Here is a 25,117-nt window from a genome sequence, read left to right as displayed (position 1 = left end):
CACACACACACACACACACACACACGGACACCCACCCCCTTCCCTAAAACAGACTCTGTGAATGTTTGGCTGTGCCAGCTGTGTGAGCTCGAGGCTGGGTGTGGGGTGTATACAATTGTCCGACAGACTGCATGGTGTGTATACACAGTCATAAACAGAATTTGGAGCGGAAGCACTGATCACCTAGATGTGCTTGACCTTCTGACCCCGAGAATGAACTGTTATCCTTTGGCTATGTGTAATATTTGGCCTGTACGGCTGCAGGAAACACCGGGTGCTGCACGGGACTGCAGCCAGGCAAATTGTTTGTATGTGCAAGTTTGCGAGTGTGCATCTGTGAACGGACACACACACGCTCAAGAATTCTCCTGATTTCATCTTTTATTGTTTATGCTCTTGTATGGGAGTAAATATAAATTATCCAAAAAGTCTGTTAGCGTGTCTGCGCATGAAAGTGTGTAAACATGTCTGTGTCCAAGTCTTTGATGTTGACCACAGTGGCACTGCACTGTAGTGAACTTTAAGCTGAAAGGGAGAAAGACCCACAGAGACACACATTTTTTGTGTGTCAAAAACATCTGCATTTATATATAACTGCTCTCAAAATACAAGAACAGAATTATATGTGTGCTGCAACAGTGGGAAAACTCGATCTGTGTTGCCAGCTCCTTTGGAGAGAATGCTCTTGGGATAAAACAGCAGCGCTTATGGCTGTAGAGAGAACAAACGGACAGCTCACCTGGATTCTGAAGGCTGACATACCACACAGGTGAGGCAAGCGGTGCTTTTAAAAACATTCAGAATGCTGTTTTCTCTGGATGACAGTTTTACCTTCTAACCTGAGGAATCTATACCTTTCAGACACTCTTGGCTGAGTGTGTAAGAGCAACGCTTTTGAAACATAAATGCTCGCTAAGGCACCTTGATGCAAGGTGAAGTGGGTCGCTGAGAGGCCATTCATGCAAAGAGTCTGACGACTATCATCCAAATGCTGCTTTCCCTTTCTGTGTCTGTATGTGCGTGCATGACTGAATGGAAATACACCCATCGTCTGCACTTCATGTCATTCTTTCCAGCTTTCAACTCCTGAAAGGCCAAGAAGCCACTGTGAACTCCTTACGCAAACACCGAGGAGTGAGGAGAGAGAATGGTGAGGGACGAAAAGATCGGACAAACATGGCCGTTTGAACCGGAAATATTTAGCGGGGTTAGAACTTATAGCTGTTTGAACCAGGGACGCTGGAGAGGACCTGGCAAATACATGTGTGTTTGAAGGCCAAACAGTGCTGAAGGCAGAGCTCTCATGGGGAATCTGACAGTGGAGCCTGATAGTCAGCTGCTGCTGATTCTCCACTATCCTGACAGCTCAAATAAGAAAGCACAATAAGCTCAGTCATCAAGGAAAAGATCCCCCCCCCCAAACCCCCGTGAAGAAAAGTTGCTGTTGTTAAATCCCATACAGGTGGAACACAATGAATTCTTTCGTATTTAGGGTGGTACAGAAAACCCTATACAGCGCATACACTGAGACAGAGACAGACAGGGATTCATTATCCCATTCTTTAATGGCACGAGGTGCCAGGTTCATTGACTGACAGAGCTAATTAGAGAGGCATGAAGTTTAGGCAGCATGTGACTCATCTGAACCAGAAAAAACCCGTCACGTTTGTTGGTTCAGTTGAGGGCATCATCTTTTCATTTCATCCGACTGTGCTATCAAGTTTCTCCGAGTTATACCATAAACAGCCATCGTACCAGCTTCAGATACAGCCCTGTATTATTTCTGCGTAGGAGTGGCAGATTTTTCCAAATTACAGTGAAACAGAGATAATTTGAGTAAAACCTGTAAGTGATATGAGACAAAACGAGGAAATTCTGCATTTTTCTGGCTTTTGTGAAAATGTGTGCCTCCTCTCTGAACCTTTTCAAAATGACATGTCTGTCAACACTTAAAATGAATGTGGTCATCTGTCCATGACACAGATTGCTGTGCCACGGATGACAGTCATCAGTAGTCCTAGACAGGAGTTTTGAAGTCAGACCGCAGCGCACTCCTTTTCCACCCAGTTCTCATGGTTTTCCCTTTAAATAGAGCATGACATCAGACCGTGCGCAGGTCTACCGGCCCAAGCCCAAAACAAATGTGTCCAAACAATGCCACATCTGGAGCGAAACGCAGAGAGTGAGAGGGGAAGCGCAGGAATGTAGCGGAAAAGCTGGTTGAAAAGGGAAAGCGGTCCGAAAGCTGTTTAGCTCTAGGACCTGGGCCAAGGCGTCTGGGGATGTGCCTGAGCTATAATTTACTGACGATTCCCCACGCTGCGCCCTCCTCTTCCCCCCCCCGCCGTAAGATCTGATGTCACCACTGTAGATCCAAGCGTCAGGCTGAATGAAAGAGGATGAAGTGCTCCCGTCTTTGTTGTGTAATTCAGTGATGTGCCTTCTCATATACTTTGAGCACACAGCGCACGGGAATGCCCACTAGAGTTCACCAACACATACTTTCGGAGTGACTGCGGCTCAGGTGGTAAAGAGGGCTGTCCATCAATCGCAGTGTTGTTTGTTCAATCCCCGTTCCCCTCACATGCCAAAGTGTCCTCAGGGAAGACACCGAACCTCAAGTTGCTCCCAATGGCAGGCGTGCTCCTCCCATTGGTACAGTCAACGTAAAAAAAGTGCAGTCCACTCACTAACAAACCCCCACTAAAACCTGCTATTATCATTATTCTAATTGCATGGCAGCAACACAACTTTCCAGCCAATGTCGAAATAACTTCAGAGAGAAAGCAGCTCCTTGATTGATCTGATTTCCTCTGACTTTTCGGTAAAGATAAGAGGAGCTTTTTCGGAAAGTCTTCTCAGGACGCCTGTTCTTGTTGTCAGTGTCAGAAGCAATCAGAGCTGCTGGGTCTGTCTGCCTCCGTGCAGCAGAAGGAGCAGAGGTGCAAGTCAAAAATTCAGGCCAATTTTCTGCCTGTTGGATAAAGTGTCTAATAAACACATGATGGCTGATCCAACTGTTATTTGTCAGCAGACACATAGTACAGTCCTGCAGTCTGACACGGATATGTGGACTTAAGAGTCAAGAAATGCATAAAGTGACAGCATAGCATGTATAAACGCGAGCACAATAACACTCGTGCTGTTAGTCTTTGAGTGGATTTGTGTGGGAGCTCGGGGGAGCCCTTTAGTCGGAAGGTGTGATCCGACAAACGCAGACATACGGTAGGACGGAAAGTATGCTGAATGTGTCCTGTCTGAAGAAGAGGACGCAGATAGGGAGGAACAGGAGGAGGAAAGAGATGAAATGATGGAACCTGAGAGACTCACCTCTCCCGCAAGTCGTGTATTTTACATCTGGGTCTGCTCAGCTTTTAGAAGCCTCTGCTTCCAAATCCTATTTACGGGCCTGATTCCAGGTGTGGGCTAACCGGCCGGTCGGTAAGAGTGCCACCAGCTGGAGAGGGCACCAGAGAGCATGGAGGGTGGAAAGTAGCCGATAACTCTGATGCACTACCTCACTATCAAAGCTCTTTGAAGTGAAATCAGTCCATATATAAGTACAGCCTGCTTGAAAGGCTTGAGAGTCAGAATAGAAGTGAGAAGGAGATGGAGATGATGAAGTCAAGCGGTTCAATTCTGAGAGTCTCCTGAAGGTACATATGGTCCTTACTACAAAACTTAAGCTGTACTGAAGGTTTTATATGATGAAATGACGTGAGAGGAGAGAGGTGCATTACAGAAAAATAGAGGAAAGACGTCTAGACATCTCTGAGAGTTGACTCAGAGTAAATTGCAGTACCGCTTCATGGCTGCATGATTTACTGTAACTACACAGCTGTCAGTCTTTGGTGACAGGACTTGTCATATACCGACTGATGCTGTTTGTATTACTAATGTCATAAATCAAACATTAACACTACACCTATATTTAAGTCGCCATCACTTGACAAACATATGGAATACTAATTTTTAACCATGAAGGCATCTCTTCAATTATGTATACAAATTTAGCTGAAAATTACACGGCCTGAGAAATTAAGGTTTGGCCTTCCGTGCATCAGTAGAAAACACATCTGAGCACATCTCCAAACACATCCCCAAGGTTCTCAGAGGTTTAATGAATGGGAGGAAACCTGGGTAGTCCTTCAAATGAAATCCAATCATTTATTATGCGTTTAAAACTCACACCCTTCAGGTATGACCAGCTAAGAACATCATTTCTCTCCTTTTGTTTTCCCTTTGCTGATGATGGATTTTTTTTTTAAAACTCACATTAAAGCAGCAATCTTTCCTTATTTTAAAATTTAAAATATGCAGCACATTCCCAGAAGCCACATCATGTATCTTTTTACACTTCAGATTATCCAGAATGCTTCGGTGATGCCAGCTTTGGTTGGAAAAGGATTATAGGTGTTGTCAGTAAAGCCTGAAGGAAAGCAGTGTGCTGCGGCAGTGTTGTGTTTATTTGATAATTCAACAGTCAGTCTGAGAATGAGCTAAGGTTACTGAGGATATTTAAGCAAGGAAACACCAGTCTTCTGTATTTATCCACAAATAAATGCAGAAGAAATCTGAGCTGTTTTGTTCTTGGCTATCAGGACATAGTGAACAGACTATGATTCTGAGGTAAACTCCCAGACTGTGGGCATTTGTATGCCGAAAGTCTCTATTTTCTGCCTAAAATAAGACATTTCTACACTACAAGAGGTGGGTGTTGCAGAAGCGTCCAAAGACAGGCTACTTCAAAGAGCTGCCTGGGCCAAACAGTACAGTAGGTCAGACACTGAAACCCCAAAGATCAGAGAGTTCACTGTTAGGATGCATTTGTATTCACTCAATATCTCCTTAAACCAATAATTTAACACCATTGGCCTTAAGCTGAAGGACAGATTAGACACATTAGCACTTTCTGCTTCTGAATTTGATGTCATCTTTCACTACTGAAATCTAATGAAAGTCAGCTCAGCCCTGACAGCAGTGAGGTAGCGAGGTCAGAAGTCACAACCCGATCACTCAGCGTGAGAATTAAGGGATGAGTAACCTCCATGGTGTTATGTAACCTTAGCGACCGGTCTGGACAGTACCTGGTGAGCTGATAATAAACGAACCTTAAGGCCTTAATCGTGCCCCTTTGACACTGAACATACTGTGAAGTCTCTGGTTTGGGATAAAATGGATGAAATGTGCACCAGTCATTAAAAGAATAGCCGACTATGTGCGACTCTTTGGAGTGTTAAATCCCAAATACAGTGAAGTCCATGAGTTCCCATCACAGCTTCTTTTTGAGGATGTTTCCTTTGAAGAAATCCTTTAACGAAGACCTCCTGTTGCAACTGTTGATCTTTTCATATTTCTCTCTGTTGGTAATCATACACAAGTGTGGTTATGAAAGAGTGGGCGTGGTGGGGGACGTCTAGGAGGGTCTAGGGTTACGTTAGCAGCGAGTGTGAGAAGCGGGAGGTGGCGGCGGGGTCGGAGGTCACGATGCCCTGACAAACAAATGAGCCACCCAGCGAGGGAGTCAACAAGAGATGCTTTCGCCTGCAGCTCTGCAAGCCCTAGCAACATCAGCTGCCGGCAAACATGTGTGTGACAAATGTGCCATCTGAGCCAATGACAGGGTCTCAATCATCACCATATGGGGTTGCCACACAAACATGACACACAAACAGGGCAGAGACGGTGGGAGAGACTGCAGGGGGTGAGGAGACGCAGAAGGGGAGGAGGAGTAGGCAGCAGACACAATAAAAGATAGCAAGGCAGATGTTGATAAGATATATTAAGAACTGTTCATATGGGAAATGAGGCCATATAGAAGCAGCTTCCATAAACCGCTGCAAACTTGCACAGCAGGGCAGACTGCTGCGGGAGGGTTAAGTGTTATGAGGACTCCCTGTTGGGAAAATCATGGGAGAGATGCTGTTGCTAGCTAGACTGCAATCAAGCAGGTTTTACTGTGCGCTCTATTGTTGCCCTTTGGGGCTTAATGACCAGCAAACAGTCTCATGATGGCCTCCTTCTGCCATTCTATCCCACTAAAATCCCATTTTATACAAACTGTCCTGACTGAGAGACCAGATGAAGCCAAACTGGAAGTTCACACACACACACACACTGGCCTGCTTTCTTCTTCTTCTCTCCTTCTGGGTTCCTTCAGAGGAATTTTTATATAATTTTCCGTGTCGCCTGATGATTCCTTTTCATTCGCCACCAGAGCTACATCGTATAGCCCCAACAATGTTTTTAATCTGTCCTTTTGATTTTCCACACTTTAGTTTCATACTTTTATTTGCCTTCAGCCTTCTGTCTGTGCTCAATCTTATGCTCTTTTTTTTTTTTTGTAGTTCTCTCTCTCTCTCTCTGCTTCTCTCCCCCTCGCCAGCTCTGGAAAGTACATTCGCACAGTTCAACAGTGACACAAGGACCGTCTCCTTCATGGCAGACCATGCTTGTGTTTTTTCAATTAAGCCGGGCTCCTGTACACTATTCATTTGGGAAACCATCATTCTCATGGCCCAGCAGAAACTAATGGAAAGTCGCTTAGGTTCAGTTTTTTTTTTCTTTTCTTTTTTTTTCTGGGAGAGGTATCGGAAAGACCCATTCCCTAGAAGCATGTGAAACTAGCGGGGATGGAGAATAAAACCATAGGAGTACTGTCTAGGAGCACACAGGAGGTGTTGATAGGAGGTGAAGGCCTCACCGAGGGGTATCAGGGCGCAAAGAACTCGTGGGGTGAACGGGATCAGGAAGGAGGTGGGTGAAAGAATACAGATGGATGGATTTCTGAGGGAATGTGGATGAAAGTGAGTGAGTCGCAGGCCGGATCTGAATTGCCCAGCGGGGAGGAGGACAGATCCACTGAAATCACTTCAAAGCCTGGTGTCACTGGGCTGCAGATGAGCACAGACTGCCTCCTGTCCTTTCTATTTACAGAGATGAGCCTCAGTGGCCTGTTGAATCCATTTACCTTTAACCGCAATCAACAGTGCAGATAAACAGGTAAGTCTCCACACGTGCCGGCATCACGCTGAGGTGCAGTAACACCAAACTGTACCCCATTTAACAGCTCATTTAAAATGACTGTATAGTGGGATATGACACTAGCACTAGCCCAGACCAACGATAAACACAGTGGTGTTTAAAAAAAAGAACAATACTCACTTCATTTGCTGCTAAAGTTTTCATATCATAATGAATGTCTCACCACCTTTTACGCCTGAAGCCATGTATCACTGTCAAATATGTGCAAACACACATAACCAGCATATTCATGTGTGCTCGAGACCAGCTTCCTACCTCTGCACATACTGTATGTGGACACACATGCAGAGGTACACATGCATGTTAAAAGTGGGAGTGACCTAACCTGGACAGCCCCCATCACACTCCCACCTACCTCCCCCCCACCACCACCACCACCACAACAATCAACAGAGACAGACAGACAGTAAAGGAGAGCACAGAGAGAGAGAGAGAGAGTCTCAAAGTCTTACCTCAAGAGTGACGCTGTGGAGCCAGAGAAGGGGAAAGCCTCATGATTGTAGCGAGTCCCTCTCTCTCTCTCCCTCAGTCTTTGGTCTGGCTGTATGTCTCAGCAGACGGGAGCCGAGGCGGACCGAGTGCAGACTGGGGCAGCGCTCGGCTCACTTTACAGGCTGTGGAGCTGCGCAGACCCCGGGCCCGTCCGCTCACACTCTGCCTTCTGAAGGATGAAAAGAGAAGACTTCATTACCAGCTGCAGACCACGCCTCCAACCCCTTCCAGTCTCCCTCCTCCCGAGCCCTCTCGCCCTCCCCTCCCTCCCCTCCTTCACTACCTCCCCGCTTCCCTTCCACACTCCCAGCCAGTAGCACGCTCCAGGGCCTGTCCCAGCCAAGAAAAGAGAGGAGGAGGAGGAGGAGGAGGACGAGGAGGAGGAGAGGGGGGAGGTTGGAGGACAGACTGCCAAAAAAAACCTCCCATCCCACCGCCTGCCAGTGCTGTGCAGTGCACAGACAGAGAGGGACAGAGAGCGATGAGGAAGGGAGCGATGGAGAAACAGAGAGGGATGGCATACAGCAAAGGGTTTGGATCCACAAAGTTGCTATTTTGAAGTTTTTGACATGACTTATACTCCCTCAACTTGACAGCTCCGCCGGTGAAATACGACAGGGGAGGGGAAAAGTGTGTGTCAGGTGGCGGGTGAGAGTGTTAAATGAGCACAACAAAGAAGGAAAACGGGAGAAAGCGAGTTACATTTGGACTGAAGTAAAGAAGAGAGACGGGGAACAGACACAGACAGACAGACAGGCAGGCAGACGGAAAGAAAAACACAGACACACTCTGAGAGAGAGAGAGAGAGACGTAAAATGGGTGATCAGTTTGACAGTTTAGGGGAGAAAAGTAAAAAGAAAAGAGGCATATTTAAACAGCGGTTGTTGGAAGTTCTAATTAAAACTTACTGTAAGAAAGATCACATCAAAAGGCTGTCGCTCAAGACGGAGTGTGTGTTGGGTTCTGGGGGTGGGGACGATGTCTGTCTCTGTGTGTTTGTGTGTCTATAAACCTGACTCCGAGCCTCAGCAGCCCAAGCCGCTTCGCTCGCCAACACCCAGACTGAGGATGACAGTTTTTTTTGTCCATCTTCAGTGTCTTTTCTGCCCCTTTTTTCTTTCCCGTGCCAAAGTGAACTGACTTGAGGGGGGAACACAGGCCTAAAAGCACGAGCTGTTTACTGTCTGTAATTATGAGGGGCTGGGTACAGTCAGCACAGGCGAGCTCTTGCACCCTGCCCCCAGTGCCACCACACACAAACCTAACTCTACCAAGTGTGCCAGCTTCAACTAAGGGCTGTGGCATAGAAAAGAAGGGGGGGGTGTAAAAGGAAGAGAAAAGAAGACGAAAAAAGCAAATGAAGATTCAAGTTTCAAGCCAGCTTGCAATGAAGAGAAAAAAAAAATGTGTTGGCAGAGGAGAAATCCAGAGAAAAACACAGTACTGTATATTCTAAACAACTCCCGGCAGGTTTACTGGAGGTCAAACTCTACTGTAGGTCTTCGACACGCAAAAAAAAATAAAAGTTCAAACCAAAAAAAAATCTGAGAGTGCTATTTTGCTGGTAAATGCTGTAGATCAAGCTCCAGCTCACAGCATGACAGTTAAACCTTGATCGTGCTGAAAATTATAAAGAGACACCACCGCAGCGCATCACTACATCCACCAGGGCTGCCAATTCTGTATATGGTTTGGGGTTTGATGTACTTCCACAGAAAGAAAAAAAACACGCAAAAAAACAGCACTAACTTTAAATAAAATTACACATGTCTAGGGTACAGTGGTAGTTTGTTGATCGCTCAGCAGAAAAAAAAAAAAAAGAACAGCTGGAACAAACACTAATACGGTCGTATGAAACGTCACGAAGAAGCTAAAAGATTGCACGAAAGAAGAACAAAAGGAGCAAATATCTGCATGATGTAACAAAAAGGAAGCATTTCTTTCTTTCAGGCAGCGCATGATGAGGTAAGTAGGGATTATACAGATCTCTGGCGATCTCCCACTCTAACATTAACACCTACACAGACCCTCTCTGTGGCATAATGGTGTCAAATTTACACAGGTCCACAAAACAGTACTTAAGGTTATGGGCTGCCTTCATTGTAGGTTGTGAAAGCCCAGAACTGGGGTTGGGATTTGAGACAGTTGGAGTGGGTTGTGTGGAGGGATGACAGAAAAAAAAAAAAGGGGGGAGACAAACTCATTTCAGTGTACTTTATTGCTAAGAAACACTAATCCACCAAAACCAGAGACATGGACAGCCCTTCTGTGGTGTTTTATGTCTTCAATCAGGGGCTTTAGAGGCAGAGAAAAAAAGACTAATCCAACATCTGAAAGCTGTTGTTTGTTTACTGTCGAATATATAATCAAGTATTGCCATTACTGTACCGATAGTAAATGGACAAAAATAGCACAAAGTGGTCACATAATAGGGAAAATTAGAAGCGTAATGACAGGCTGTCAGTCACGTTTTGCAGCAAAAAAAAACAAAACTTCAGGATCTAAATGTAGGATTTTGGATTGTGGTTGAATGGAAAGGGCTCAATACCCTGTGTTGCCACTAGGGGCTGAACTGAGCTGTAATGTAAATACAGTCCATTTACAGACACTATATGAGGCAAAGTTTGGCACCAGCGTCTCTCTCACCCTCCTCCATGTTTCTGTTTTTGGAAGACAAACCTTTGTGCCTCTTGATTTGATAAGTGAAGTTACTGCAAATTGCAATTCCTCCCACATTCATAGTAACCACTCAGTTAATCTGGTGCAGCCAAGAATCAATGCAACAACTCATTAGAAAGATTAAACATGACAGATATGAACCAAATTCATTCCACAGATACAAACAAACACATGGCTGCACGTGTGATGACAATCCCATGTGCTGCTTGGTGCTAAAATCTGCTTACAAAAGCTTTTTTTTTTTTTCATTTTGCAAAAATGCATTTGAGAAGATTAGGTATTTCACACCTACTAAAAAGGCAAATATCAGGTTAAGGAGACATATGAGTGAGAAGCTAAAAAAAAAAAACAACTAAAAATACCTTTAAGTGGAGCAGACTGAAGGAAGAACAACACTAAAACCTCACAGGCTACAGAAAGGCTTAAAACAGGCAGCTTTTCTGATTGGATTTGGCAAAACACCCGGCGAGGATGGGCAAAAGAAAGTACTGGATTACAGCAGAGAACAAAACTCTGACTCCTCACCGACAAAACATAGTTTGTGGTAGTATCACATTTACATGCAAATGAACTTAACTTGATAAATGAAGCAAGAACATACAATAGGATTTAGAACTTATGTAGGGCATCAGGGATTTGCCTTAGGATGGCAGCTGGAATTCTATTAAATTTTAGGATTCAATTGTAGGATGTTGTGAAATTGAAATTTCACTCTTAATAGCCTAAATTGAAAGCAGAGTCAATGCACATGGAAAGAGAGGGGACTTTCTGTGTTCTTGACACAGAAAACCTTTGTGAGATGTATCAGTGTAAAGGGAACCCAAGACTTGACTTGTCAACGTTTCCAGGATGAATATGGAGATTGTTTCAACCTCGTCCAGGGGGCGTCTGCATATCGGAACACCAATTGCTTGTGTTTTACCAAACAAGAATTCTTAGTCCGCACAGGGCATTAATTTTATGCTTTACTCTCACACACACATATCGTCACTCTGCCAACCGTCCAAGGTGTCTAAATGGTCCTTCTCTCTCGCTGTGCCGCAGAAAATATCACATAAAATACCACTTTTAAACTTATAAAGTGTTTTAATGACCTCAGAGTATTCTAACTTCCCCTCGGGGAGCAACACCTGGGTCAAAAAACTAATTAAACTGCGACCTTTTGGAGGTAATGTGCATGCAGACATTTATGAACCTACTGTACGGTTACTGAATATACTTCCCTGAAACTAAATATAGCTTGGGAGAAACACGCTTGTATTCACCTTCGCTAAATTTACACTGTCGCTTGTCTTTTATGGCTTTCAATAAAAAAAGAAAAAAAAGAAGATGAATTGGTGCAACCATGGTAAGATGACAGTTGAGTCATGCCTTGTAGCTTGGCTGTGCGCCAACATCATTGGTGACGAACACAATAAATGTGTGGTTTCTAGCAATGTCAGCTGCTGCATAAGAAATCGAGCCTCAAGTTTGTGTTTCCGATTGTAGTTAGTGCAGTTTGACATGCACGCAGCTTGTCAGCAAAGCACAATAAGACCACTGCTTTGCTTCCAAGTTGTAAAATGATATCTGTGACCTGATTTTGCCACAGTTGCAGAAAGAATTTACAGTACCAGAGTTATTCCAGGTCATGCTGACACACCCAGAGCCCCAATGAAAGGCCTCCCCAGTTGCCACCAACACCGACGCTCCTGTAACTGTCAATTAAGGGCACCGAGTGCAGTTACCGACTGCATGTGGTTGAATATATTCCATGACTCATTGACTGTTACACACCTGAAATGTCCAATAAAAACAATTCCATTAAGACTTAACAGCAGGAATAGACAGTATTTTAGAAACTCAAGGACTACTGTTGAGTGTATTGTGGGTTTATGTACTGAGACAAGAGAAGGCCCCAGAAAAAAAAATGAGACTGTGGGATTCAACTCAGACACAGGTGATGGTGGCTAACCAAAAGGTCTACAACACATCCACTCCCTCTTTCTGTCTGCGCAGCTATCGGGCTACTGGAGCTGCCGGGCTGAGTGGTCAGCTTAAACTCTGGGAATTTCACACCTACAATAGCCATGACCAGGGACGGGTAGAGCCCATCACACCCTGGTGTGCCATTTCTGACCCAGAGAGCCCAGCGGCCACGAACACATGCTCTCCCCCAGGGCAAACACGGGGCACCCCAGTCAGTGTAGACTTAGCAGCTGGGCGATGTGTACTCGCCTCGCCATGTGGACCAGGAGTGATGATGTTCCCAGGGAGACAATGTCTGGGGGTTTGGGCAGGAAGGAGGTGAGGTGGGATTGGGGCGTTGGAGGTGAAAGAGGTAGAGCTGAAGAAAGGGGGAAAAGTTAAGTGCCTGGTGCGTTTGAAGGGCCGAATTGAGTCTTTAGTTGGAACACCATTTTCTTGTCCTAGAAAATTCTCTTCCAAAAAATTAGAACAGCACCAAAGCAGTCTTGTTGCATGACAAAAACTTGGATGAGTCCGTAAATCACATTAGGTTCTGTGACATTTTTGAAATTCTTGCATTCTACTTACCACATGGCAACTATGTGTGTATGGTTGAAGTTAGGGAAAGACTGGGGCTTTGACAATTACATTATGGTTCAAATATGGTTAGTGTTAGAGAGCTGAAACACTTGGTTAGGGTTAGTTGGCTATGTCAGATATGCACTCATTCACTTTTCTATCTTCTCATAACCATCATCGAGTATCATCCAGGACAGGACTCATTCTGATGCCAAATTTCAAATCTGTACATCTGACTCCTTGCAATGTATTGGGTTACTTTTTATTTAAGGTGTTATGAAAGCAGAGATTTCTGCAGCAATAATAATAATAATAAAAACTATAATAGCTCCCCACTGTGACAGTACTGCCACTGCTTGCACATTCCAAGATATGTTTAGGATACAACCACTAAAACACTGAGGTAAGGTTAAGAAAAGATCACAATAACATTAAATAAAACCATAAGCGTTACCTGCAGGCGTGTGAACAGACCACAAACTATTCATCCTGTATTGAAAATGTAACGTGTTTAGAATGTTATGAGTGGTAGAAAGTGTGATATGTTAAACTTTAGATTCTTTCGATAAAATGTTTTCACTATCCATAACCATAAGAGAAAAGGTGTTTTTAACCCAGGAAACATACAAAAACACACCCCATTTTCTAATCATGTTCACACAGTGAAAACAAGATAATCGCTATCCTGCGCCCTGCTAGACAGGATAAACTGTGGCTAATTGAAGGGTAACTCTTTCAAAATGCCATTTACGTCTGCAGCAAAATGATAAAGTGATTCAGTTAAATACTGAAAGGTCTATCGGCATTTCATCTTTGAGTTCCGGTGTCTTTATTTTGTCGGATTGAAGTGTCTGGATTGAAAATAGAGAAGGGCGGATAGAGCTCTCATTGACCTGTAGCAGAGCCACAGCACAGCAAACACAGAGATGCCTGGCCCTCATCTGCACAAATGGGCCTTTCAATCCTTCCCCTCACTTTTGTCCCATCAATACCTTACTCTTCAGGGGAGACCAAAGCCACCAACTCCAACCTTCCCTTTGCCCCCCCCTCCGAACACACAGAGGAGTGAATGGTGTCTACTGTACCTTGCGCCGCTCCCCTCTCTGTGGGGTAGAACACATTTTGACAGGCCTGTATTTATGGCCGACTGGAGTCGTGTTGGAATGAATCATGAAAAGGACCAAAATCATCTCGCTGGATGTTCATTTATATTGAGTGTTGGTCAGCTGTGTGGGTCTGCGTGTGTGGCCCGTGAGGAGAGAATGAGGCTTGTGTGACTGTGTGGGAGTGAGAGATTAAGATAAGCCCCCTAATGAGGAACAAAGCGTGTTTGTTTTTCCTTGTTTATTATCTGTCTGTGTCTGTATGGATGAATGCGCTGGGTTTTCTCTGTTAAGACTGTGTTTCTGACTGGAAGTCTGCCTCCCTGATGAAGAAATTTTGCATCGGCCACCGTATGGTTGAAGTAAAGGAAGAAACAACACTCATACGTGCATGGAAAATGTTGCTATGATCATTTAACCTTTTCATCCGTTTTTTATATTGGCCAAGAAGAGATTCCTTTCCTCTCATGTCAGTCTAACGAAATAGATTTAAACTACAAGCAAAACTAATATGAGGAGTGATTGAATCAAGTGTGTTCAATTAACATATGCTGGAAGTGTTGCTTGTCAGACAAACCTGGAAAAACGTGAACCTACCCTTTATTTATAGGCACCGTAGGTTTGAATCAGTGTGCAGGTAAACCTGAGTCAACAGTTTTGAGTCTGAGTTTCTGTAGGAAGTGATCCATGAACTATTGAACTGCTCAACAAGTTCAACAAGCCCTCCCCTTTTCTGCTGAAATATTGCTGGCCACAACATAACCCTAAGCGACAGCAATTCCAGAGAATTTCCTGATAAACTGCAAGAAATTTTCTTGCAAATTTCTCGTAATATAAACACAAAGTACTCCTGTTGCCAAAGAAATACTTATTCAATCAGAACATATTTTAGGGCGGAGGTCAAACCGCAAATTCATCTGAAGGATTAATATTTATGTCAACAGGAATCCATAATTAAAAGTTAGACTTTTTGCCCATAAAGTTGGAATAATTTTGGTTTTCAGACACATTCCTCTTTTTATTTCTGTTTATACAAACCAGTAATCACTTCTGACCAGGTGCAATGATTACATATTGAGTCCCAGTGACCGAGGTGAAACCAATTCTGACTTCGGGATCTGACTGAAGAGTGGGACGTCCTGCCGATTGACACCATCAACAAGCTGGTGGACAGTATGCCACGATGTCTTAATGCATTGATCCATGTCTGGGGTGGCCATACTCAATATTAGTGACTGAGTGACATTTAAAAGAGTAATATTGGACATTCTAATGCATTAAACCCCCTCAAATACGTGTTTCCTGTTATATGACCATGGTCTAAAAATGTAAACAAAATCCTTAATCCTACTCTTCAATACCCCGCATTTTGTCTAAGCCTGAATAGACAGTTTGCAAAAGTTAAATATGGTTTAATTTTTACTGTATTGTATGTATATTGTGATATCAATAAAGTTTTGAGAAGATACACACTTTGTCTATCTAAGTCGCATTGTCACAATCAATTCATGAGAAAAGGTAAAAACATATTTTATTCCAACTTTATGGGCAACAGTGTAGTCTTCACACATGCAGCACGTATCACCCCAGGAATCCTTCAGGGTGCACTGTCTCAGTGGGTGTGTGGTAACAATGGGAGCTGGGGTGAGCTAAGGCAGAGTTCTCTGGTCCTTCTCCACATAAACCTTTAATATGAGGCCTCCTCAGCACCAGTCGGCCATCTAAAGGCACTGTACCCTGTAATTGACCTTAAAAATACTTTCCGTGGAGGTCGGCAGCCATGTCATTGGCCTTCAGCCCAAGCAGCGGCCGCATCTCCCCAGCCCAGAGGAGCCTGGGAAGGCCTCGCAGGGTATATTTAGTGGCCCTGTCCTTTGAGGGGAGCAGGAGATGCAGATAATGCCAGTCTGTGTATAAAACCACTCTGCCGCCCACGAGTGGGCCTCTCACAGGCACACTTCCCTCTCCCACGGGGATGTGCTTCCTGAGGTCAGAGGTCAGCAACATGCAAGCCAGGTGAGTGTACAAATACAGATAGAAGAAGCAGTCGATGTACAGCAGCTGGGATTTGCCCTTCTGGGGAGCAGGTGTGATAAAACTGCTGCCTCTCTGAGCTGATATGCAACAGGAAATATAATGTAATGTAAAACTGCAATGCCATATGTTAATAACGGTCAGTATGTGTCCCCCTTTTTGTCAACATGAGTGAAACATAGCTGATAAATTCCCTTGAAGCCACATCTGCAGTGATTTAATTGGCACTGTAAATAAATCAGTGCTTACACTACACCCACACCTCCCACAGTTTGGCTGAGATTATCTGGAGCTGCTCCGGTCAGCTGAGCTCAGATTTGGTTCCGCAGAACTGAACAATCAAACTGCCGTTCCTTCTACTGTTCCTCCGGCCTGTATCGCATTCCCAGCATGTGCGCTGAGCATCGGTTCGCTATGTGTCATTAGCATTAAGCCGGGACACGCTGCTCATGTGTGCAGCACTTGAAGGATATTCAGCAGGGATGTCCAAATCATGTTCTCCTGAACCAGCATTCAAACTAATCAAGGCATTTCCTTCTCCTCCATATTGGCCACGTAATGCATATCTAATTCTTTAGTTAATTGTAACCATGTCTCTTATATACTGTGAAAGATGCTTGTTTGGACTGGAGCCATTTCCTACACATATGTCAGGTTTGCTACCATTACAGCAACTTTTCTCAGGTGCACAGCGTTGTTTAAGCGCTGCGGTTGGCTGAAACTGCATTTGAACTTCATTATTTTGACAATTCTGTCCAAATCCTGTCCAAATCTTCCTGCTTCAGCAGATCTACACTGACACTCCTGTCTCCATAGATATACAAAACATATGGACATGATGAAAAATATTATATGCATGGGAAACCACCACAGGAAAGCTTTAATGTGTGCTATCATATCATATTGAACAGCTATTCGGTCGTCAGCGCGACGTAAATGGCTTAACTCACTGTTCACTTTTGGCTATGTCGGCATCGTGCAGCTCTTTGGGAAAACAGTAACATTAGATCAGACATTGCATACGCTCAATATAAAGAGACTTTGATTGGTATCAGGGGAATATAACACGGCGTGCATTTGCTATGTCTATTCCAGTATTCCCTCGTTAATAGGCTTTCATCCTCCCTTTTTAATTTAGATTTAATTAGGACAAACTTTATATTACTTTTATCATTGATTGGCCTCATCAGTCCTTAATCAATTCCAGTTGTCTTTAACATGTCATTTCCCGCTATTTATTTGGTTATCCGAAGCCGTGAGACGTACAATGTGTTCTGTTTGGCACGTGTTGATTGTGTTTGTGCAGTTGTAACCAAAGCATTACGGCACTTGAACACGTTCGCTGGCTGTCACTCATACCTACCGTAACATTCCTGCTGGTTTCTGTTAGAGACTGTTGTCAGAGGCATCTGCAAGGTAATTTATGATATCTTTCATGAAAGATCATCGTCGGAGATAAATCATGCCGTTCCTCTGTCTTGTAAAGTTTTTTTTTAAGTGAAAACTGAACTTGACGCAAGAACAAAAACAGCCCGATTTTCCTCGTCTGTTGACCCTTTCTGTCTGGCAGCAAAAGAGCCTGTCTGCATCTATAAAGGCAAGCGCTGTTACACAGGTGAGGACAGTGGTGGAGCGATGCAACAAAGCCTTTCATCTGATCTGAGCGCATCATTTCAGCACCTTTTCATACTCATAAAACTATTCCATTAAAAGCGGAGTGGCCCTCGTCCGTCACAGATGGCGCTACGAGCAATCACAGCAACAAGTGCTGCTTGACTCTGTGCCACCGGCCATTGACGTGATGTAAGAGTCATACATCCATCACTTAGCTATCACTCTCCCTGAGGGCCGTCTCCATCTCACTGTACAGAGTAGTGAAATTTTTATGTGTCAGCTCTGCTCAGTTATGGGTGAGAAAGAGCAGATGGGCTTGCTTTCATTCGTAGCACGTGGAATCGCACCTTTAAATTCTTCCAAGTTGCAGCGAGAGAGGGTGCGGATCACAGGCGCCGGCCAGTGGAAACCACAAGCTTTGGCAAGCTTTAGCATCACCATTAGCCAGCTCCATTATATAGATTTCATGGCCTCCAGCAACGCGTATGAGGATCTCACGCTCTTGTTTGATTGTCTCTTTAAACCATCCATGAAATTGAAAGGAAATCCTCAGTATTTTACAATAACAGATCACCCCTGATTACCTTCACGTTCTTGTTTAGAGGGTCTTTGGGTCTCTTAACGATACACATGCACAAAGCCGCAAAGATAGCAGGAAATAGGACAAAGAAAGAGAGAGAGAAAAAGTCTCGAAACTTCTGGATTCTCCTCCACAGACGCTGCCCCTGAGTATAAAATCCTAGCCCAACAATAACAAAGAAGCACTTTTGATCCGCTGTATAAAAGGACAGCTACAGAGCTCGACAGACCAGGGGTTCATGTGCTCGCTGTGGTCACGGTGACAGATCTGCCGACCACTCCTTGCCCATCTGGGCTGCCGGTGGCGCTCTGCCTACTCTCTGAGGACAGTGAGTTCAGACCAGTAATTTAGTTCAGATGAGGTAAAGCAATATTTCCAGATTAATACGAGCCATATTCCTTTAGAACTGTCCTTTCTTTCTTCTTCTCCTTCCTGCATTTTTTTACATCTTACATGTCCAAAAACGTCTGGCGGAGGATGAAAGGAAGAAGTAGAAGAGAGGAAAAAAAAAAAAAAAGAGTGAGCGAGAGAAGATGAACAAGTTTTATGCTTTGTGAGGCAGACACACGGGATAGTCAGGATGACACCGGTGTTCCTTGCATTACCTTTCTTTTGATCAAGCTCCTGAAGCGCCTAATGAATGGATAGTTTGATACGGCGAGAGGAAATGTATGCTTTGTGTTCTTCCTTTCGCTGCTTCCGTGGTTAGTTTCATGCTATGTACACAGCAAACAGACTGAGCACACACTCTTTACACCTCTATTCATCATTTTTATGTCACCAAGTGATGTTGAATAAGTTAAAGAAATCCTCTCAGTAGCGCTCTGTTGCTACTCGGCACACTCTGAATCCTAAAATACCTGCTCGAGATTCCGCCAGCTGTACATATTTAAAGATGCCGCATACAACGTCAAGCGCTTTATCCCTTCAACTATTTTCGAGATAACACCCCCGATCACAAACTGTGTCTGCGTTCCTAAAGAACTTAATGTAAGCTACATCGTTCCATTTTGGAAGGACATTGCTCCAGCTGCGATTAGTCTGGCTTGGCAACGGTGACAGTAGTTGAGATTCAGGAAGTCACAGCTGTCGCCGTCCTGCAGCAGCTGACTGAGCCATGTGACTGGCTGCACAATAAGCCCATCCTGATGATACACAACATTGTTAATCACGACACTATTCAGAGAGAAGAATCTTGCTATAATATTTCTGATATGTGTCCTGACAACAGTAAACCAGACTTAAATTAGCACCAAGAAGCTAAAACAATGGTTTATTTGGCAGCCGGGCAGCTGGCTGGCTTCGCTGTTGGAGCACAGCCAGCTGGACGATTAGTAACCTCGCATGCCGATGCTTTCATCAGCTGGCCATTTTGTTAATGTGCTTGGAATATTGGAGATTAATCATCTGTCTCCTAAAAAGTTACTGGAACAAAACCTCCGATCCATACTCCCAATGCTCCCCACAGTCTTCAATTATATTCCGAAGGACGTTCCTTCATTTACTTCATATGCACAGGATAAGGCAAGCTGCCACTTTGGCTGTGGTTCTGGTAGCCTCATAGAAGAAGCATGCAGATGAAGGACTGATGATGGACGTACGGCAATGGCACTCCCCAGGGCAGTGATTATTTTATGGTTTCTTTATCCTAAAGTAACCGTAGAGTGTCGCTCTGTTCTTGCTTCGTAAGCAAGACCTCCTGGCTGGGTGCCACACTCTAACCAATTCTGCTGATCACTGCTGGGCGAATAATCAAACAAGAGTTTAACTCCTGCTTCTGCTGCTGTGTTTCGGCTGTTTTCTCTGGAACCTTCTCCCCCCATCCATCTGCCACACTTGCACGACTGTGATGTCAGGACCGGGCTTTCTCATTGGTCGGGCTCCGTTCACCCGCAGCGCACGAACGGTACAGTTGAACAGCGGGTTTGAAGGGGAACGTGAAATTAGTGGTGACTCATCTCTGACCACTATGTTATTATATCATTTCTTCACCAGCGATGATTTCAATCGATCTAAAGTTCCATGAAATCAGACCAAAAAAGCCCCAAAAAATGTGTCTGCATCCGAAAAGATGGAAAAGATGATTTTTTTTTTTTTTTATGTGACCAAGTTTCTCTTGTGTTCTATAGACCTTCTAACTGGGTGCAGAAGGTGGAATACAAAACACATGGAAGACATTTAACAAAAACAAAATGATGCTTTACATTAAAACTAAAGGCCAACAACCTCCTGCCCTGCAGAACACATTATTTCCACGACACTGTGATTTGTGTGGGGTGCAATGCTTGTAATGAGGCGCCATCAGAGACGTGACACGGACGTTTCCTCGCTATTGACAAAGTGCAAAATAATGTGGAAAACTACTGGCTTTACAACGCCATTTGGTTAGTTTTATGGAGGGAGAGGAAGGGAATTTCTTTGAATGTTGAACCATAAGAGAGCAGCTGAAGGTCAGAGGTCACACTCACAACTACAAGTCACATCAGAAGCGCTGTTATCCTGACCTAAGAGAGGAGCAGCACAAGAGAAAGTGTTTTCCACAAAGCAAATCACCAACCAGCTTTTTTTTTTAACAAGCCATTTCACCTGCAGCTAAATTATCTGCATTTAGCCACTTCTGGCCTTTTAAATCTGCCATTGTAGTCTCTGCTAACCAGACTGGACACACACACTAGCGTCGTAGCATAGCAACTGTCAAAAACAAGGAACGGTGGGAAGAATCAACTCTGTCCGGCTCATCTGAACAGCACAGTGACACCCAACATTCCCCCCGCTTGCCATTAACCCTGGTGACCTGTAACTGTGTGTGTTTGTGTGAGTGTGCCCTGTGTATTTGCACATCTACTGTTCCTAGTGTAGTGGAGGGCCAAAGGACCACACCAGAAGAACAGAAGAACTTCTCCTTTATAAACAACTTTTAAATCAACCATTGCCTAGCCGCAGTATTTTTCCTACCAATTTCTAGCCAATACTTGGGAGCTGTAATTCACAGACCTGCTGTGACAGTAGCACATATAAAAACGATTGTGCAACTGTTCTACCAAGTCTTACTTAATTCACGACACGCTGACAAGCTGTTGATTAAATTTACAGCAACCCACCAATATCACAACTCACCCGCTGGGAAAAAAAAGGTCTACGGTAGATTTCTCACACTTTTCTTCGTCGTGGTTTATCCTTTTGATCTTTTTTCGATACACTATAATGGATCGGTGACCTGAGTCTGTGTGATGCATGAGCTGCACAGTTCTGTTGATGTAGCTAGCCGCTGCACGTTTAGCCTGGCGGAATGTAGCCTTGCATTGCTGAGCGTGGTTGAGATTTATGTTAGTGCTGTGGGGTGTGCATGTGGCTAACAGATGGTGGCATCCTGCGCCTCCTTCCTCCCTCGGCACATCACTGCTTACTCAATCCCCCCCCCTCCCAGCCCATCCCTATCTGCTGATTGTATCTTCCACCGCTCATTCTCTGTCACTTCAATGCTTCGGATCTAAATTCAACACGCCGTAATAGTTGCCAGTTTTTAAATGCTTGCAATCGCTTATTGGATCATCAACTTTAGACTCAAGGCCACTCTCCCCGCCCTCGACACAACCCATTTAACACCACTTTAATACACCCTCGACTCACCATGCACATGCTTAACACACACACAAGCATGCACAGATATAGTCTTTTCTCATGATGTGCTTAAATGAAACGCCACCTAAAATTCACATTTGACCATCAAACACTCCTATATAGGCCTGAGACATGGTTGTGGTGAGTTTTTGCAGCACAAATAAAGTACAAGTTGAAAAATAAAACAACAACCTCCTGCAGGATTGTCTACATCTCAGCTGTCCATCTATATGCTCAACATGTTTTTTTGCAAAATCATGGCCGAATACGGTACTCTTAGGTTGCATTGCGGCTCTGCATGCTGCCAAAAAGCTCTGCCTAAAGCTGTGGGAGACATTGACTCTTATTAGCATGCCGGCCGCAATCACAGTGTCAGTAATCACAATGCCACTGGAGGCAACTGTGGTGTAATTCCTATGCTGTGTGCAGCAACCGCTGACCATGTTTGACATTCACTTTATGAGACAAATTGATTCCGAGCAGTGACACAGAAAAACACTCTGCAGCGCGCGATGACACTCTCCACCTGTTTTGCTGCCTTAGCAAATCCCTCACATCAGGCAGCGTGGTCCTGAGGAACAAAAGTGAGCCTGCTGATTCTGATTTAGCTTTCACATCTGATGCCAAAGCCAAAAAATCTGGCGCACATGCACATCATACAGTAGAGGAGATATGAAACTGTTCCATCCAGCACAGTCCAGAAATCACTCCTAATTGGCTGACACTTCTACAATTGATCCATTATTGGCTCTACTTTTAGTCACAAAGCAGGCATCCCTTACATCTCGACCAAAATGGTTAGGAGTTGCCAAATCATGAGCACAGATCATAAGGGAGGAGAGAAATTTTAGACAGAACCTTTGGCCACTACAATTGTGATGATGAAGTTTTGGACCAGTGAAAAATGTCCCAATGCACATTTTTGCCTAAAATAACTCAAACCTTGATTTGCTTACAGTGGGTTCACTAGTTTGCCCAGCACTTGGGCAAAAAACATGCTGCATCCACACAGACTCCTGGTTTACATCCACAGATGAGGACGCATATGTGAGCTGAAAGCATCGTGTTCCTCCTGGATGCCACCTGCTTGGCGATGACTGATGTGCACATAACAGATGATGATGACTCCTTTCACTGGGACACTTCCCTCTGATTAACTTAATTACAACAGCAAAACTTTTATTAATACAGTCTTACTGAAAAATACGACTGTGGTGAGGCTGTCATATTGCTATGGTTTACATTGTGTTTATGAAGACCTGGAGGCATAATATAATTATCTTTCCCCCCCACATGGAGCTCATAAGTTATGGGGTGAAGAGAATTTGAACACTGTGTACCACCGCCTGCAGAAGATCTGCAGCATCAAACATAGCTGTTTGTGTAATATTGCACAAGTTATGCAAAATGTTGCATATCCCCCACTGTGAGAACTTTAGTAGGACAGTGCTTCCAGTGCCGCCAGCATTTTGCCAACCTTCATCTGAGGTACAAAGACCTCCTCTACTGAACATCTTTCAAACTGTAAAACGCATGGAGGCACAACACAATAATTCAAGCCATTCTTTGACACTGATCTACTTAACAAATAAGACTGTTGTGCAGACTAGTTTTAGGGATTAATGCTCCTCTTTGCATTTTTATTTTCATTCTTTTTAGGTGATTGAGCAATGCGTGTGTGCGTGTGTGTGTGTGTGTGTGTGTGCGCTCCAGTGCTGACGCTCAGGATGAATTTGGAAAGCCTTTGAGGACAGAAAATTCTTTGCAGCGTTATGAATACACATTTGTAATCCCAACTGGGGATTCCTCTTAAATTAAACTCTTTGCGACTTCCTTTTAGCTCTATCAACTGTAGGAGTGAGATGTAAACCTTTCTGGGCCCCAAGTACGCCGCTGTTCCTAAGAGTAATTACGAGGTGTCTGATAAGTGCATACACAAGAACACCACTTTTAGAAAGTGTGTTGTGACAAAACAGCATGAAAGAAAACTAGATAGTGGCCTTTTAATTAAGAATTACAGTCATTTCTACACTGTGGCTACCAAGCTGTTACTAAGCCATACACGACCAGCCAGCCAATCAGAGACGCTATTCAGACTAACGACGTCAAATTAAAGCAGCTAAAATGGGCATGTGGTACACAGAGACATTTGCACATGCCATAAAGTGCTGACCTATGAGAACAGTCACATAATCTTGTAAAAATGCAGCCAAGACTGAGTGTTTCTTCCCACACACCTTGAGCTGGCGTGAGTCTCGCGGACCATATTTATGTGCAGACACAGATAAACACACAGATGCAATCACACAAGCACACAGCCGCCGCCTACAGATGCAAGTGTTCCACTTTGCTAATCTAATCCCACTCTCAGAGTCTGGGAATGTACAGCTGTGTGATTTTTGTGACACACTTGGTACCCTGCCACGGGGAATCACCTCAAGGTGTTCTGAATCATCAGCGTGCATTTGTGAGCGAGTATCCGTCGCGCATGCAGTCTGCTCGACCGCAAGGCTGCGACCACAAGGAGTTAAGGATTTTTTTTTTTACTGTTGTGACAAACACATGCATACAGACGCAGCCACACACACTCGACCGCAAATCCACACGCCCACACCGTTTTACACATGCACTCGTACGCACACGGAAGGAAACTTAGGTCGTATTAGTCACTGAAGACAGTAATGGCACACCGCTGGATGCTCGTTTTAGGCCCCTGTAATCCTGGTTCACGTCTGAAAATAGAACACAAGAAGAGAACAAGGTTGCTCTGTGGATGATCCTTCTTCTTCTTTCCTGTAACTCTCAGAGAAACACCCAGGCTGATGGCCAGGAGGTGAAATTAATTGTCTTTCCTCTCATCCGTCATGCTGTATCTCTGCTTAGTAAGCGTACTCCCAGTGTGACCCCACTGCTGGGAAGGTTTCTCCCCTACACCTGACACACACACAAAACATTTGCCCATTTTCTGTGGAAACAAAAAGGAGGTCGGAACGGTTCACAAGAGAGGTGAAAGAGAGGTTGATGAGGAAACTATGCTATTTAGTCATCATTTATTCATCACTAATCAAAGTAAGAAGCGTGTGAAACTCTAGCACGCCATCAAGCTAAGATTGTTCTACATTCGTTTTGGCGGATGCTTCTGTCAAGAGGGATTCATCACAAAGACATGTCAGGGGGGGGATTTGTGATTCTTTCAAGGGTATTTGTGGACAATAAGAACCTGGGTTCAGACCCCCAGAGTTTGGGTTAAGGTGACAAGGCATCTTGACACAAAACATAATTTATAAAGTCAAGAGGTGATCCAGTTGTGTGCTCAGTAACAAGGAGTATTGTGACGATACATCAGGAGCATCAGGAGTCCCGTCTCAGAGTGGGCACCTCATGAATGTGTACATGTGTTTTTTCTATGCCTGTGGATGCAACT

General features: G+C 44.3%; 1 protein-coding gene across 2 annotated transcripts in view; it reads right to left on the bottom strand.

Moving 5' to 3' along the window:
- The window catches only part of znf469 (zinc finger protein 469), a 147,242-nt gene that overhangs the window by 32,683 nt on the left and 89,442 nt on the right, over positions 1 to 25,117 (bottom strand). For both annotated transcript variants that reach the window (XM_008293917.1, XM_008293918.1), the window contains one exon: positions 7,497 to 7,705. The gene's annotated coding sequence lies outside the window, so the exon portion shown is untranslated. The remainder of the gene's footprint in view (positions 1 to 7,496; positions 7,706 to 25,117) is intronic.

Source organism: Stegastes partitus, unplaced genomic scaffold (assembly GCF_000690725.1).
Source record: "Stegastes partitus isolate 25-593 unplaced genomic scaffold, Stegastes_partitus-1.0.2 Scaffold922, whole genome shotgun sequence".
Classification (NCBI taxonomy): Eukaryota; Metazoa; Chordata; class Actinopteri; family Pomacentridae; genus Stegastes; species Stegastes partitus.
Note: the sequence above shows the minus strand (reverse complement) of the source record. Positions and strands in the feature narration are given on the sequence as shown.